This window comes from Motacilla alba, chromosome 6 (assembly GCF_015832195.1).
Source record: "Motacilla alba alba isolate MOTALB_02 chromosome 6, Motacilla_alba_V1.0_pri, whole genome shotgun sequence".
In the NCBI taxonomy this organism is placed as follows: domain Eukaryota; kingdom Metazoa; phylum Chordata; class Aves; order Passeriformes; family Motacillidae; genus Motacilla; species Motacilla alba.
The window spans coordinates 7858214-7873588 of NC_052021.1; the positions used below are offsets into that span (position 1 = coordinate 7858214).

General features: G+C 46.8%; 1 protein-coding gene across 1 annotated transcript in view; it reads left to right on the forward strand.

Moving 5' to 3' along the window:
* The first annotated feature begins 14737 nt into the window (after window positions 1-14737).
* The window catches only part of CCSER2 (coiled-coil serine rich protein 2), a 96960-nt gene continuing 96322 nt past the window's right edge, over window positions 14738-15375 (forward strand). The window contains exon 1 of the mRNA XM_038140285.1: window positions 14738-14914. The gene's annotated coding sequence lies outside the window, so the exon portion shown is untranslated. The remainder of the gene's footprint in view (window positions 14915-15375) is intronic.

The following is a 15375-nucleotide window of genomic DNA, read 5'->3' on the forward strand; positions in this document are numbered from 1 at the left end:
CAGGCTGTTGGGATCTTATTTTTGTGTTACGGCTCAGGGTGAGAGGGGAGCTGGAGTCTGTGTCTGGCCATTCCATGTGGGGAAAACTGGATTTCATTGTTCTGAAGGCACAGGACTGGGACCAGGCTGATGGTGGGATGTTTCTGTCACAGAAAGGGCTCCTCTGTGGAAGCTAATGTGGAAGTCACCTCGAGGAAAAAGGCATGTGGACCAAGATGTGCTGGTCCGCAGGGTAAATAGCATGCAATCCCTGAGCTTGTGGAGGGGACAAAGGAACAGAGCTTCAGGAGGTGTTTAATTTTCCAAGCAGACATTGCACTAGGAGGAGTCAGGGTCATAAGGCAGGCTCAGGAAATGTCTCTCCTCAGGAAATGTTTCTCCTCAGGAACAGTTCCCTGCTTCTCTTCAAATTTGTTTAGGCTTGGAACAACAGAAGTGCAGCTCCAGATGGCAGGGGTAGCACTCCCTGTGACATGGAGAGGGGCTGCTCTCTGAGGGCCAGAGGGATGGGGGTGTGAATAGGGAGCCAGGAGGTCAGGCAGAGGAGGGACTGGGAACAGCCTCACCATTTTAACTCCAGGTCACTGCCTCCAAAGGCTGGGGCTGGCAGGTGGGGGAGCATTTTGACAGTCAGTTCTCTTGGCTGGAACAACGTGCACGGCTGTGTGATCTGTTCTGTTGTTTCCACAACCTGGCATTATAAAAGCCAAAGAATAAAAATGTGTCCCCTCTCACCTGGCTTCTGGGGTGAGCTTGTTGGGCATATGTTATTGCATATGTTATCCCAGATTTATAGTTCTGATTTATGGTAATAAATCCCCTTTTCCCAGGGGGATGAGAGGAAGAGTCAGAGAAGTAGAATTAGCAACTGCTGGGAAAGCAGTGATCAGTGTCCACTCTGGGAGGAAACATTGCTGACCAAAACTGCTCCCAGCAGTATTATCAGGGAAGCCACAGCCAATTCCTAGAGGAATTAATTTCTTCATAATCGTCTTTAATGAGCATCTTTATCATGCTAGCTGAGTGATTGCACTGCTTCCAGCAGGGAACTTCTGCTAACAGATAAAAAATGTTTTTTCGCTTCTTTATGCACCTGACTTATCTGATGGAGGGGAAAAAAATCTGGCAATGCATCTTGGCTCAGAGAAAAAAGCTAAAAGAAAGCTGGAGGAGAAAGGTGAGGAAATAAAAGTGGATTTTCTCAAAGGATCTACTTGGAAATACAAAGTAGGTTGTCAGTGAAATGCATTCAAGGGATAATGTCTCTCTGCCATCATATTTCAAGTACAAGACCACAAGGAAATGAAATTCACCTTCACAGTCCAACATGCCAATCTGATCCAGCCATGGATGGAAGCAAAGCCAGGGAATGCATGCTGCAGCTGTATGAAGACGTGAAAACTGACAGGCAGCTGAGGAAAGTCAGCAGGCTAAATGGTCAAGACAAACGAGCTGTTATTTGGTCCGAGTTGGCTTTGCTCCTGCCTTTCAGAAGCCCACACATGAGCTCTCTGAACCTGGGAGCAGATGATCAGGTTAGCTCCATGGTCTCTTATGAACCAATTCAAGAAAGTATTTTCAAAGTGCTGTTGGGTTTTGTTTTTGTTTTTGTTTTTTTTTTTTTAATACAAATGTCACACCTTTACAGAGCAACCCCATTTTCCTTTCTTCCCAATAACAATAAAAGTGCTTGAGGGCCTCAATCTGCAAGTGCTGCTCATGAATTATTAGCAAGGCTTCTCCTGCCAGGGATGTTATGCACAGGGTGAGTGGTTATGGAGCTGAGCCTTTGGCCCAGGGAGCCCATTCTGCCTTAGAAAGGTGCTGGAAATGTGCTGGTAATTGCACATTTTAAAAAGCCAATTAAAAAATGATTAGTGCCACAAACAGCACAGCCTGACCAGAGGTGGGCCCCTCATCTATGAGACAGAACCCCTCAATACACACATTTTCATCATCTCTGTGTAGCTGCTTAACTCACCAAAGGGGCTGAGAAATCTGGCAGTCTGACCACATATTTTCCACTTATGAAAATGAAACGTGTGTGACCATTTCTCCAAGCTGCCTTGAGAGTATCCTACCTATTAACTTTGCACATAAGAGATTTCCCTGAGATTTTCCACTCCTCTGAAAACCCTTTCCCACGTTGGCAGTTCCCACAGGAGGATGTGAGGCTGCAGCTCCCTTCATTATTTGGAAAGCCTAGGGGGAGGTAAGTCAGTACAGCAATGCAGGGAGAGCACAGGTGCAGATTATATTAATGCTCAGGGAACGAGATGGCTTTGATACCTCGGTGAAAAACCTGCTCCCTCTCAGCTCCCCAGCTGTAAGACTGCAAAGACCTTTTTGGGGATAAAGAGTGGCTTAGTAGTTGTGACTTCTCTCCCTGACTGTTCCTGCTAGCAAGCAGCCTGCACTCCACTGCCATGCCCATGCTCCTTCCAGCTTAACAGCCAGGAAAAAGGCTGGAAGCTGCTCTTTCCTTGTAGAACAAGCTGAATGTCAAATGTGGCTTGCAAGACGTAAGAGCCCTCTTTGAAAGTAGAGGATAAAGCTCTCCTTCCTCCTGAAGGTGCTCTGTAAAGTCATCAGCGCCTGCCAAGCTGCTGTGGCTTCAGAGCTGTTTGTGTCAGGATCTTTTAGCTGCTGTAGTCCAGGCTCTTGTGAGGGATGTGCACTCATTTTATTGCACAAGCATCAGTGTACACCAGTATTTAAATATACGGATGCCAAGGCTTCAAACTGTGCGTGACTTTGAAGTCCTGTCACAGAGGTCTTCTGTCCCATTTAGATCTATTTTGGCCTCTTTTGCTGATCCTGTTTTACTTGATTAAAAGAGAGAGAAAGCCTCCTTTCTCCTAGATGCCTTTCTTAGGCTTCTCCTTCCATGGGCAACAGGGTATGAAAACTGGGATGGCAGGATATTAGCAGGCCAAAACAGAGGCAGACAAGTATTTTGGTTGCATTTCCTTTGAGCCCTGCCTCTTACTTTTCCATTTTCCTATCTTCTCTACATATTTCTACCCCTATTAATCTTATTTTATTTTCCTTCTATTCCTAATTTTGTCTCTACTCTTCAGGCAATTTATAATTCTGGGCTTGTATTTGTCTTTGGTCTGCCCTTTGTGTTCAGTGAGAAATACAATACCTCTTACCTTCTTACTAAACCCTGTGTCAGGAAGATTTAAGAAATATTTACAAACCCTGGCAAAACCACAAACTGTTCTAGGTGCCAAAAATTAAAACAACTGAATAACCATCTGGAAATAATAATAGTTTCACAGTTAACTTATAATATTCATAGCATGGCTGAAGCTGCTTATATTTTAGCTGTAGTGAAATACCAATTTCTGAACCATATGTAGAGAGGTTAGACTGCAGTTTATCAGTTTGTGCTGCCCTTGAAATTTCTGCCATCAAGCATATTTTGAAAAGCCAGTTGATGACACCCTGTGTGGTGACAATACCTCTATTTCTGTCTGTCAGTAATGGGCAGCATGCGAGAGGTGGGATATCCATTTCTCAATTGCACTGTAATGGATCTGGTTTCTTCAGCCTGGATTAGGTCTCTGCCCTTGACCTTGAGGGCCCTGAGGCAGCAGGCTTCCCTCTGCTCTGGCAGGAGGTGACACAGAGAGCCCTGGCTTTGACACTGAGCCCCAGTGGGGTTAACAATGGGGCTTGAAGGCACACAGGCAGTGAAGAGGGTGTGACTGACAGACAGACAGACAGGCCCTGGGTGTGACACTGGCCTGAAGCAGCTCAAGGGGTTTTGGGACAAGGCCCAAGCTTCGGTGGCGTTGGGCCCTCTCTAGGGTGAGCCCACAAAAAGGACCCTTTGTTTTCTGTGGAGCCTGCCTTTGCATTTAACATGCATTTAGAGAACTGCAGCATCAAATAAAGACTGATCAGGTCTGCTCACTGGGTCACCTTGAGTGACTTTTTTTACTCAGTGCCATGCATGTGCACGCACCACCCTTTCTCCTCTCCCAGGGATGGAGCCATTCCCAGTGTGAGTGCTCACAGCAGGATTATTTGCAGCAGAATCATTCCCTCAGCTCCCAGCACAGCTTTCCAAGCACTTCCTTTGTGTGAGAATGGGACAGGCAGTGGTGATGTGAGTACAGGTGGTGGGGACAGTGTCAGATGTGGGACTTCTCTCAGGGGTGCACCGGGCATGGAGACGCTCCTCGTGGGAAGTCCCTGTGAGACAGAGGGGTGATCCTTGCTATGTGGCAGATCTTTGCCAACTCTTTGAACTAAAGTAGCTTTTTAAGCTAAAATAGAAGTGCTCTTAGGCACTTGGTGACAAATTTGGTACTTTCCCTGCTAGCCTGTCATTCAAAAGATTTTAGCCTGCATTCTTGCCTCACCTGCTGAGTCTCTGTATTTTAGAAAGAAGAGATTCCTTCCTTGCAGAGTTGCTGCTATCCAAAGGACAAAACACCAGCCAGCAGGACTCCTGTCTTCTCTGTCACAGGTATGAGGAAAGAGGGAACCTTCATTAATGGAAATTTAATTTGTCATATGTGATTTTGTAGACTGATGAACAGGCTTATTTATAATGCTGTAAAGGAGCTGTACTAGGGATGGTGGTATAAGAATAAATGTAGTGGAATGAAATAATGGTACTTCCAGTTTAAACAGGGATCTCAGCCCCCTCCAGTCAGCCCTAAGAAAATGCAGAGCATGTAACATCTAATTCTGCACTAAGAAGTTTGGGGGGAATTCCTCATACTTGTGTGTCCAACCACAGAGCCTTTGGGAAGCATTCTCTTTACTACACTGAGGGGAAAAAATGCCACTCTTTAGGCAGGGATGAGAACTTGCACAGTTAGTGACTGCACTTGTGTCACAGAGTGGGTGTAAATGAGAGCTCGGGTTGCCTGTGTCCCTCAGGAATTGGTCCTGAGACTTGAACTGTGTGACTGAGCTCCTCCTACACCGCAGTCGAGTCTGCTTGCAGACCAGCACCCTCTTGTCCTTCCTCTCCTGGAATGGGGTGGGGATCCAGCTGGGACCCAGACACTGAGCTGAGCTCTCCTGTGGGGAGGCACAGCTGGGAACAGCTGAGTCACTGATCTGCTCTTCAGGAGACAAGATCAAGTAGGAAGCAAGAGTGCTTCCCTTAAGACTTTCCTTTAGAGGTAGATGGATGCATTGTGAAATGAATGATAATCACTTAATCTGCTGCTGCCCGTGGTCTGTCTCAGGACATTTATCAGTGTTATCTGAGATGGACTGGTGGGCAGGTTTGTACAGCACAGCTTGATGTTGAGAGTCCATTAGATTTTCATCATTTATTCTCTTTATTGATTCACTGTTACACCACACTGCTGCTTCTCAGAAGTCAGGTAGTGCCCTAAAAAAATAGTTTCTCAATTTCCTAACCTCCACTGAAGTCCTAAATTTCTGAGCTGTGTTTCTAAACAGGTCCTCAGCTCTTGGATCTTTTTTTCTGACATCAGGTAAGCAACTTAATCACAAATCAGGTCTCTATTTTGGACATGCCTGAGTGTACATTGCACTGCAAACCTTAAATTCGGGCCTTGGGTTCCCCATACTTCATTCTTCACTCCCATTTGCTTTCTTCTTCTCTTCTCAGGGAAGGACATTTCTGCAGCTCTGTTCTCCTCCCAATACACCTCTCACTCCAGTCAGGTTTTGGTGCTTTTGTTAAGGACAGCAACAAATGCCCATCAGCACAGTCAGAGGCTGTGCAGAACCTGCTGCCAGGTAGGAAAAGGGCACAAGGAGGTTATTGCAAACTGGATGGAAGTACCCTGAGGACTCTGAAAAGGATCACCTTGTAGAAACAGTTTAAATAGTTTTGAAAGAAGTTTTTAGACAGTGAGGCTATGCTGTCCCATTGCATTGCGTGAAACCTAAGCAAGCACACTGTTTGCACTCTGTGTGGAGGTGAAGCCACTCTCCAGGGCAGTTTGCTCCTGGCAGCCCAGGGTCTTGCTGCATCTGGTGCCATTGTATTTGTCATGTCTGTTCTGGGGGTGGACATAGGATGTCTATCTGCAGAGCTGCCAATCAATAACTTTCAGTGATACTCACAGAATTTTAAGGCTAGAGAAAATCACAGTGCACCAGGAGAGAAGGTCAGGGAGTTAGCTTGATGTGTTTTGCTGTTATTTCTCTATCCATGCTGTTCTGAGACTCACACACAAAGTCTCTGGAGTGTTCACTTGTCTTTCTGCTGGATACCTAACTGCCAAGTTTTGTAGGGAAACTAGTCCTTACCAGTCCCACTGATGGCCCTGATGATGCTCAGGGTGAGGGGCTCAACCACAGCCCCTGCCATGCCCAGGTGCTCTATTTAGGCTCAGACTTGGGCTGGCACTTCTGGCCAGAGTGCAGGAATGCTGGGCTCTGGCTCACTTGTGCTTGTGCCTGGATGTTTGGGTTTCTGCATTCCACAAGGTGAATTGTGCTCTGCTTTGTCTCGGTGCTGCCCGCAATGCTTGTGGAGCAGCACCAGGTTTGCAAAAGCAGCATCCTTTTTGTTTGCAGTCAGCCATGCACCGTCCAGGAGTGCTGCATGCCACTTTGGAGAGCTGTTGACATGGAGCCTGGAAAGATGAGGCTCTATAATGTACTCATTGTATACCCACATCTCAGCAATTGTAGTTCACTTTTGGTCTGACTCCCTAAAGGTGAAGAGGAAATGGATTGTGCTTCTGTGGATCCACAACTTCTTCTTGCTGGCTGCATGTTATCTGGCAGACTCCTGGGTCCCAGTTTGACAGCTGAGGAAAAATAGAGAAATCTAACCATTCTTTAAATGAAGCAAGAAAAAAAAAATCAAATTGTATATCAACCCTCACAACTACAACTGTGCTGGGCTCACTTTCAGCTCAGATGTGGAAAACGTGTCCACATGAGAGTGTCTGGAAGTAGCTGAGACACTTAGTGTGCATCTGTCTTTACAGCTAATTCCTGAAAGTCTTTCTGTTCATCAGCATCCCTTCATATGCCTTGTGAGCCAGCCCAGCAGGTGTGTGAATGCTTCTCGTTTGCTCTGTCACCAAAACTTGGCGCACACACACGGAGTGGGCAGGGAGAGCTGCTCTGGAGCCTGCTGCTCGCCCTTTGCGTGTCACTGTTTGCTGTCAGGCTGTCACAGGACACAAATAACAGGCAGGAGGGAGCAGACAGGGGCAGTGACCTTGGCAGGCTGTTTTCCCAAAAGGCCTGGGGCCAGCCTCTGCCCTTAGACACTCACCATTTCCAGTGGGATCCACAGGGAAAGCTAGCAGTGAGCAGGGGTTCCAGGAGCAGATGCACTGCTGTGGTCAGAGTGAAGTAGCAGTTAAATTTGATATTCAACTTGCCAAATTAGCTCAGCTGAAAATAATTTTGCAGCAACTATGCACGAACTCAGCAGGCAGTGGTCCTGGAGGTGAATTTGAATTACTTGATAAGTGCTCAGCAAGTCTCTGCTGCTTTTTATGCTTAGGGAATCTTATTCCTAAATTGCCTTACTCTGTATGATTCTTTTTTTGGGTATGTACTTTGTAATTGGGAGTGAAGGGCCAGAGTCTTGGCTCTTAACTGGAGACAGATTTTGGTTGGTGCCTTTGAAATTTTCTCAAAGTGAAATAGTGTTCCTTCATGGAGCTATTAATATTGTTTGGAAGGGAGGAAAATGCTGCCCCATGCCACCCGTGAATGTAATAACACCTCTGAATAGGGACCAGGTTCTTAAGTTAATTTCTCCTTCCTTTTAGGGTTGCTCAGACTGGTCCAGGATTTCTTCTACGAGCTTGTAATTGTTCTTTCCAGAAAATTGTTTTTAAACCAGAAAATGTCAGTCACACTTGAATATCTGCAATTCAAACGCCACAGGGATGGATATATTAATGTTAAAAGTCTTTGTGCATTCTCCCCTCATGAGATCTAATGTCATGTGGTCTATTTGAATCACCCCAAACAACCAAATTAGCTTAATCAGTAAAAAATGCATAATTATCCAGTGTGGTTTATAATTAAGGGTAAATGCTTGAAAGAAGCTCCTGTGCTGCCTGTGGTGGGGAATGCTGCAGAGGAAGGGTAGGAGAGGATGAGTGTGCTGGGTGGGGAGCCTGGACTCCCTGATGCAGCCTGAGCCACTGTATGGAGGCGGGAGCAGGCTGCTGGAACAGGGAATGTTTTATTTGCTGTGCCGTGCTGTGCATCACACTGAGCGTTTTGCTTCCTTTCAATTGCCTTCTGCAGCAAGTCAGATGTGATGTAAATGATCAATTAGCTTCAAGTGGTATCACTTGGCCTGGGTTTGTCCTGGATGGCCCAGGCTGGGTCTGTGCATGCAGCTATGCCATGGTGCCTCCTCAGGGAGCCTTAATTTCCAAAGTTCAGGCAGGATGCAGAAAGTATAATTCAGGATGGGCCAAGAAAAATAATCAAGGGAGGTTAGGTATTCATGCCAAAAAGCAGCCTTCCCACAGACAGACTTGAAGGTGGGTGTGCAGTGAGGCTGCCCTGCCTGGCCCTTCCCCTCTGTGCAAGAGTGGAACGTGCTGGGAGAGCTTAGAAACTGGAGTTGAAAGTAGCTCTGTCTTTTTTTAAAGCGCTGAGCCCTACTCTCAGCTAAGAGCAGAAAGCTGCCAGGGCAGTCAGACTGTGCAGCCCCATCCCCACACTTGCTTCAGTGGCCGGTTTGCTGCCTCTGGTGCATCCTGTCTGTCTGACAGCCTTCCCTCCACTCTGTGCCCCACTGCCCTGGCCGCTTCCTTTGCTAGGCCCAGCCTGTTGAAAGGGCAAAGGGGATTAAAAGGAAAGCCTTGTAGTTCCTTCAGAGCCTGGCAGCCAGCTGGCTCTGTGCTCCTGAGAGCCCTGAAATGGTGCACTAAGTCTGCCCTTAGCCTTGAGCACTAATTCCCTTTCCCCAGTGACAGCATTATGCCCATTTCCTAAAAGCTTCTTAGGGCCAAGAGGTACCAGAGGGCTCAGGCTCTGCTCTCTCCCAGCCCTCCCAGCTCTTGCACAGGCACTTGGGCAGCCAGGGCAGGTGCCAAGGGTTTGAACAGCAGCACAGGGAACCAGGGGCTGGGCTTGCCTTTGCTGCTGAGCTTGAATGGGCAGGGAGAGCTGGAGGGCACTTGGGTGTGGGAAGGCTGCTCCCAGATGTGGAGATGGGGGATTTGGGGAAGGGGCAGGGAGAGATCCCTTTTTCCCTGTCAGTCCTGTGTTACCCCTTCCTGTAGGATGGATGGACAGCAAAGCATTTTGAAGTGTCTTCCCCTGTGCCCTACCTGTGGGGTGGCAGTGCAGCTCCTTCAGGCGGTGGGGTACCCAAAGGCTGCCCCAAAGGCACAGAAATGAGTATTGGCAGCTCCAGCTCCACTGGAACCTGGGTCTCACTGCTGTGAAGCTTTCACTTAACCCCAGTTGGACATGGAGACATTGCAGGCACAGGCCCTGGGCAGGGCAGCAGTCACAGGAGAAGAGAAATGAGCATTTTTAGATGTTCCACTGGTATCATCCTGTTTCTCTACCAAACACAGAGCTCTCCTAAGCCCTGCTGTCCTAATTTGCTTTTTAATTCACTATATCATCTTGGTGGCAGACAGAGTAGAAAACAGTTTGGGCCTTTCTGAATTCCTCATATTTTCTAGTCAGAGATTCACAGAGGAAACTCATACCTGAGCCGTTGGCATTGCCTGTTACCTTCTGTATTCACTCTCCACTGCCTGGAAGCTCATCCACACAGATTAATTCCTGTGGGGCTCTCTTCCTCCCTCTTTGGGGTTCACAGCTGTCCCCATGTCTCTGCTCTGAGCAGGTCGACCTGGAGCAGGTCTCCATGGGGGTTTCAGCTCCAGCAGTATATTTATGAATAAAAAAGCCAAAGTACAAGTGAGAGATGGGGCTCATTCTTCCAAAAAGCTGTAAGGAATTTGCTGAAGTTCTGTGTCATTGGGGTCAGGCAGGGTGTCCCAGGTGTCCCTGAGTCGCCAGATCCATGCGCTGATGGCATGCATGTTACCTGCCAGCCTTGTGCTCACAGTTGAGCTGGAGAGAAATGTGGTGTGTTCATGGCCAATCTGGGAGCTCCAAGGGGTGTGCTGCACCAGAAGATCCCTCATGAATCCCTTGCCTGGCACTGACGGGAGCACAGCAGCCATGAATGGATAAATATGCCCTCTCCAGTAAAAACTGGGTTCCTTAATGGAGATGCAGGGGAAGTGCTCCAAGCTTCTCAATGTTTAAACAAAATCTGCCTGCTTGTTAGCTGTGATTTGTTGGTTTTGCTTGGGTCCTGCAAATGGAATGGATTGAGAAGGTTAAGCCCAGATGAGCTGCTGCTGTTCAGCTGGATGATATTGGGAGTTAATCCCTTTGCGTGGTTCTGTGTTCTGTAATACCTCTCAAGCCTGATGATTGCAGCTGTATTTTCAAAGCTTTGTTTTTTAAAGATAATCTGGTGGAAGCGTGAAACTGGTAGAAATAAATATCCTCTTATTTCCACAGAAAAGACACAGTATTTGTTTCCATATTTAAACTTTTCTTTGAACTGGCTTGCAAAACAAATGCAAGATGGACTAGAGCCTTCCAGTGATGACTTGTAAAATTCAAATCTGTGATAGTGATGCAACTGGTAATGTTTCCCACAACTGCTACAAGTAATTAGAGGTCTCCTTCACATGGTTAATGACCATTTTGTTTCCTGGCTGCTCAATAACTCTTTTGTTCCCTGTGGTTTGTCTTTGTGCCGCGGGCAGTTAGCAAGGCTGGTTTCTGGGGGCCCATGAACTGCTAGGTGTTTTACATAGCTCATCAACCAGGTAATTTTGTTGCCTTCTGGCTGTGAGATAATTAAATGCATGTATAACAAGTCTACCCTGTAGAGTGAAACTCCGAGCATGTGCTTGGTTGACCCAGGGGTCCCAGCAAGGGTTATTTATTCAATTCCCCTGATAACAGAAGGTTTTGGGGATTTGCTGCTGATGGGAAATCCTTGTGCCAGGGTTCTGAGCCATCTACCAAACATCTGATCTGCTCATCCGGGCTAACCTTCTTGTTTCCATCTGTGTCACAGGACTCAGAGGGTGGAAAGCAGCAGGAAAATAACAGACTTGCTGTCTTTGAAGAATTGTGGGAACACTGCAATGCCCAGAGTGTTTGCAACATGCCTGTGGGCTAAATATCAATTAAAGTAAGCTTACTTTTGAAAGAAAGCCAGAAGATGGCTAACTCTGGATTCCTTTGGAATTCTCATGATTTTTATTTACAGCTTCTGTGTTTAAAAAAAATAAAAGTGAGAGAGAGAATTCCATATGGTTGCAGAGAAACATGATCTGAGCAAATCCGAATAACTGCCAAGTCAGAAAGCAGAGTAAAAAGTTTAGTGTAGGTTAGCAGGCCTGTCTTTTAAGGTCTGAGCTAAAATCAAAAGTCTCTAGAACACTGTGGCCTTGGTGTGGTCTGTCAGGAGCTGAGAGGGTACCAAGGAGCTCTCTCTCCTCCCTAAGAGTATTTATCAGTAGATAAGTTAGGTCGAACAGTTTCAGCTGTTCCTTTGAGCTCTTTGTGGGCCCATGCTCTGTGTGAAGGGTTGAACTCTGCAGGCACAAGGCAGTGGGGCTGGTTTCAAGATCTCTGTGGTCTGTAAGTCACTCCAGCAATTCTGAGGTCCTGGCTTTCAGTTTAGGAGTCCTTAGGGTTACCAGTGCCAGGAATGAAGCAGAAAGTAACAGAAATGGTGTTTGGAAGGGAAGTAAGTGACAGAAGAGAAACAGATGGGAGGGGGAAAAATCACCTTATTCCTATGTCATTCATATGTTTCAATTGGTATTTTTTTCATGTATTTCCTTGATTCTTTTTCCACTCCTTCCTCTGCTCACCTTTTCTTCTTCACACCTGCTTAGCTTCAAATATTTAACAGAAAACATTTGTTCCTACTTTTTACCTGCAGAAATGCACAGAAGAGATTAGAGTTTAAGGCACCTCTGGTCCAGGTTGGAATGTGTGTAACTAGAATAGATTAACAGCATGGAAATTTGGCCAAGAATATATTGGCTCTTCTGCTGCTAGAGAATAGTTGGTCTTAGAGTTTATGAATTTGACTTGACTGGGCCAAATGGGAGGTAATTGGTGCTAAATATGAGACTTTAGACTTTTTTTTTTAAATTGGAATAGGTGTACTTGGAATCCAGTCCCCAGCACCTCCCTGGGTGGCTGTGTAAGAGCCTTTAGGGAGTAAATGAGTTGCTGGAAGGTCCCTGCTGCTGTACTTTGCCAAACTTGGAGCTGCAGGAGGTGCTGCTGCCTGCTGGGCACTCAGCACAGCAGCTCTTGGTGTCACATTTGAGCTCTTCTGGGAGAAGCAGAGATTTCACCTGCAGGAGGTGACTTCCCATCCTTTGGGTCTCAGGTAACACACCTGGAAATGAAAGGCATTGCATTGAAGAGGAGAGAAGCACATCTGGAAAAAGCAGCAGAACTTTCTGCCAGCCCAGTTTATCCAAATGATGTGTTTGTTATTTAACAGGAGGGGATCTTACTGTACATTTAGTGAAGTGCTTCCGTATGCTGTGCCAGGGGACGGTGGCAATAATGAAGCTTTTTGAGCTCTTGTTGGCCACATGTGTGGCTTCTTCTGCTCTGAGGTGTGGACTGTAATATTTCCAGAAGGGAGGAAAGGAATAAACTTGGGCAATCGAAGCAGTAATAGTGGCAGTTCAGGCATGCTCTGTGTATTAAGAATGTGACAAAGCAAGAGTGATATAAGGGTTCAGAGCTGTAAGTCTGACTTCAAACACCATTTGTTTTGCCTGAAGGAGTGGTTGAATATTTTTTTTTAACCGTATCCTGGGGTGCATCAGGCACAGCATCACCAGCTGGTCAAAGGAGGGGATTGTCCTGCTCTGCTCTGCACTGGGGTGGCCTCACCTCAACAGCTGGGCACAGTTTTGGGCACAACAACATAAGAAGGGTATAAAGCTATTAGACAGTGTCCAAAGGAGGCCATGAGGATGGGGAAGGGCCTTGAGGGGAAGCCATATGAGGAGCAGCTGAGGTGCCTTGGTCAGTTCAGCCTGGAGAGGAGGCTGAGGGGAGACCTCACTGCAGTCACAGCTTCCTCCTGAGGGTCAGAGGAGGGGCAGGCACTGATCTCTGCTCTGTGGTGACACTGACAGGAGCCAAGGGAGTGGCTGGGAGTTGTGTCAGGGGGGGTTGAGGCTGGATATGAGGAAAAGGTTCTTTACCCAGGGGGTGGTTGGGCAGTGGAACAGGCTCCCCAGGGCAGTGGTCACAGCTCCAAAGCTGGCTGAGCTCAAGAAGTGTTTGGACAACACTCTCAGACACCTGGTGTGACTCTTGGCATTGTCCTGTGCAGGGCCAGGAGCTGGGCTTGGTGATCCCTGAAGGTCCTTTACAGCTCAGCTTATTCAGTGATTCTACAACCTTGGATGAATAATGGCTACTTCAAAGGAAATTATGATCCTCTAATTTGCTGAACTTCAAGTTCCCCATTGAAACAGTGGACAAAGGCTTATTTTGATTGTGATCTCAAAAAAAAAAAAAAAATCTGTTGCCAAAACCACTTCTAAGAGCTTATCAAAGCACTAAGCTATTATGGATTAAAGCAATGTCCTGGTTTACCTACAGGTTAAAAGATAAATGATGAAAAGCTTTTTAGTTAAATTTCATCACAAAGCTGCATTAACTGTGACATACCTCAAGATCTTAAGACCCCTGTTAAATTGCACAATATGCAAGGAACTGGTTTTTTTGAGGTTAAGGGAGATGGACGTGAAAGAAACTCCAAGGAGCTTTCAGAGCTCAGTGCTTTCCAATGGCAAATTAAACACGGAATCAATAAATGCTAATAATGCCAAAGGAAAGAATTAATTAAAACATGAGCACTGAAGAGTTGCTAACTGATTAATGAAAGGCTTAGGAGAAGGCTTGAATGTTGCTGTGCATTGCTCAGCAAACTGTGTGACAGGCCAAAACAGACAGGTAACCAACACAGGCAGGACAGAAAAGGGGGCTGGATATGTGCCATAGCATGGGAGAGCTCTGATGCCACATTTGGTCCTCAGCAACCTGGGAGGTGCATTAGAAAATGAAAATAACTTACATATCATATCATAGAGCAGACAGAGCTTTTTGGGATCATTGCACATTGTCCCCAGAGGGTTTGGATTGTCACACCCTGGCCTGGGGCAAGCTTGGGAATGCACACATTCACTTCAGACTTGTGCTTGTCTGTCTTTATTTGACGTGAGTGTCCAACAGCTTGGCTGCTTTTTGTGAGCCTGCACAGCTTTTCCTGAAAGGGAGAGAATGTGAGGAGAGGGGTCTGCTTTTACCTTCACCCACTCATGCCAGGGATGGTTATTTCAAGGGCAAGCAGACACTTCTGCATCATCAGCTGCCAGGGCCAGCAGGGAGGTTGCACTGGAGCCCTGGATCAGGAGCTGAGCCTGGTAAATGTTTTGCTCTGCTTGGCTGGTGACACTCTCCTGAGTCAAGCCAGCTGTCCTGGCAGTTTGCAGGGACAGGTGAAGTCTAGGACAGAGGGCAACAGCTTGGACTTCACCTCGATCCCACGTTTGTGGTACTTTCAAGGCTGCTGGATTAGGGCCAGCCCTTGGGTCTGCTCAGTCAGTGAGGACAGAGGTGCCTGTCCCTGTCACCTGATCCAAACCCTGCGGGGCTGGGGAGGTGCTTCCTGCTTGCTCACTCATCTTCTGGGCTCCTGCTCTAGGAGCACAGCTCATGGCAAGAAATCTTCATCCACAAAAGCTGCTGAGCATTTTCTCACCTAGAAGGTTTTGCTGTAGAGAGGGGCAAGAAGGGAAGATGAGGTTATGATGTGACTCACGAACGTTTCTCCTTGGGAAGCAGGAGGAAGGAGCAGACAAACGCCTCAGGCTTTCACCATTCTTTCCAGGTGACTAAGCAGCAATTTTATTTTTAACAAAAGCTAATGCTGGGGAAGTGAGCAGAGCTGATGGCACATCTGAGAGCTCCTGTGTCACTTCCTGCATAGTGAAAATCTGCTTAGGCTGTGGGAGATGCATTGCATTGCATTGTATTGATTTTTCTTCTTCGGGATCAGCGTGCTGTGAGCTTTCTCCCCTGTGACAGATCAGGTCATCCCTGCTTGAAGGGCACCGGTGGCTTTCCAGCATCTTTTTTCCTTGCTGGAGGTTGGGGTTTTGGTTTCCTTGTCTGTGCTTGTTTTGGCCAGCAGAGGGTACTAAATGAAAGGTTAATAAAGGAGAAAGCTTTCTCCTGCTGTCAGGCTGGGCTCAAAGTTTAGAATAAAAGCAGTGCTTCCGATAATGGAGAGGCTTCTGACAGACAAAACCCAATTAGAAATGCTGATCTCCTCAAATTGGCTTTCTATGC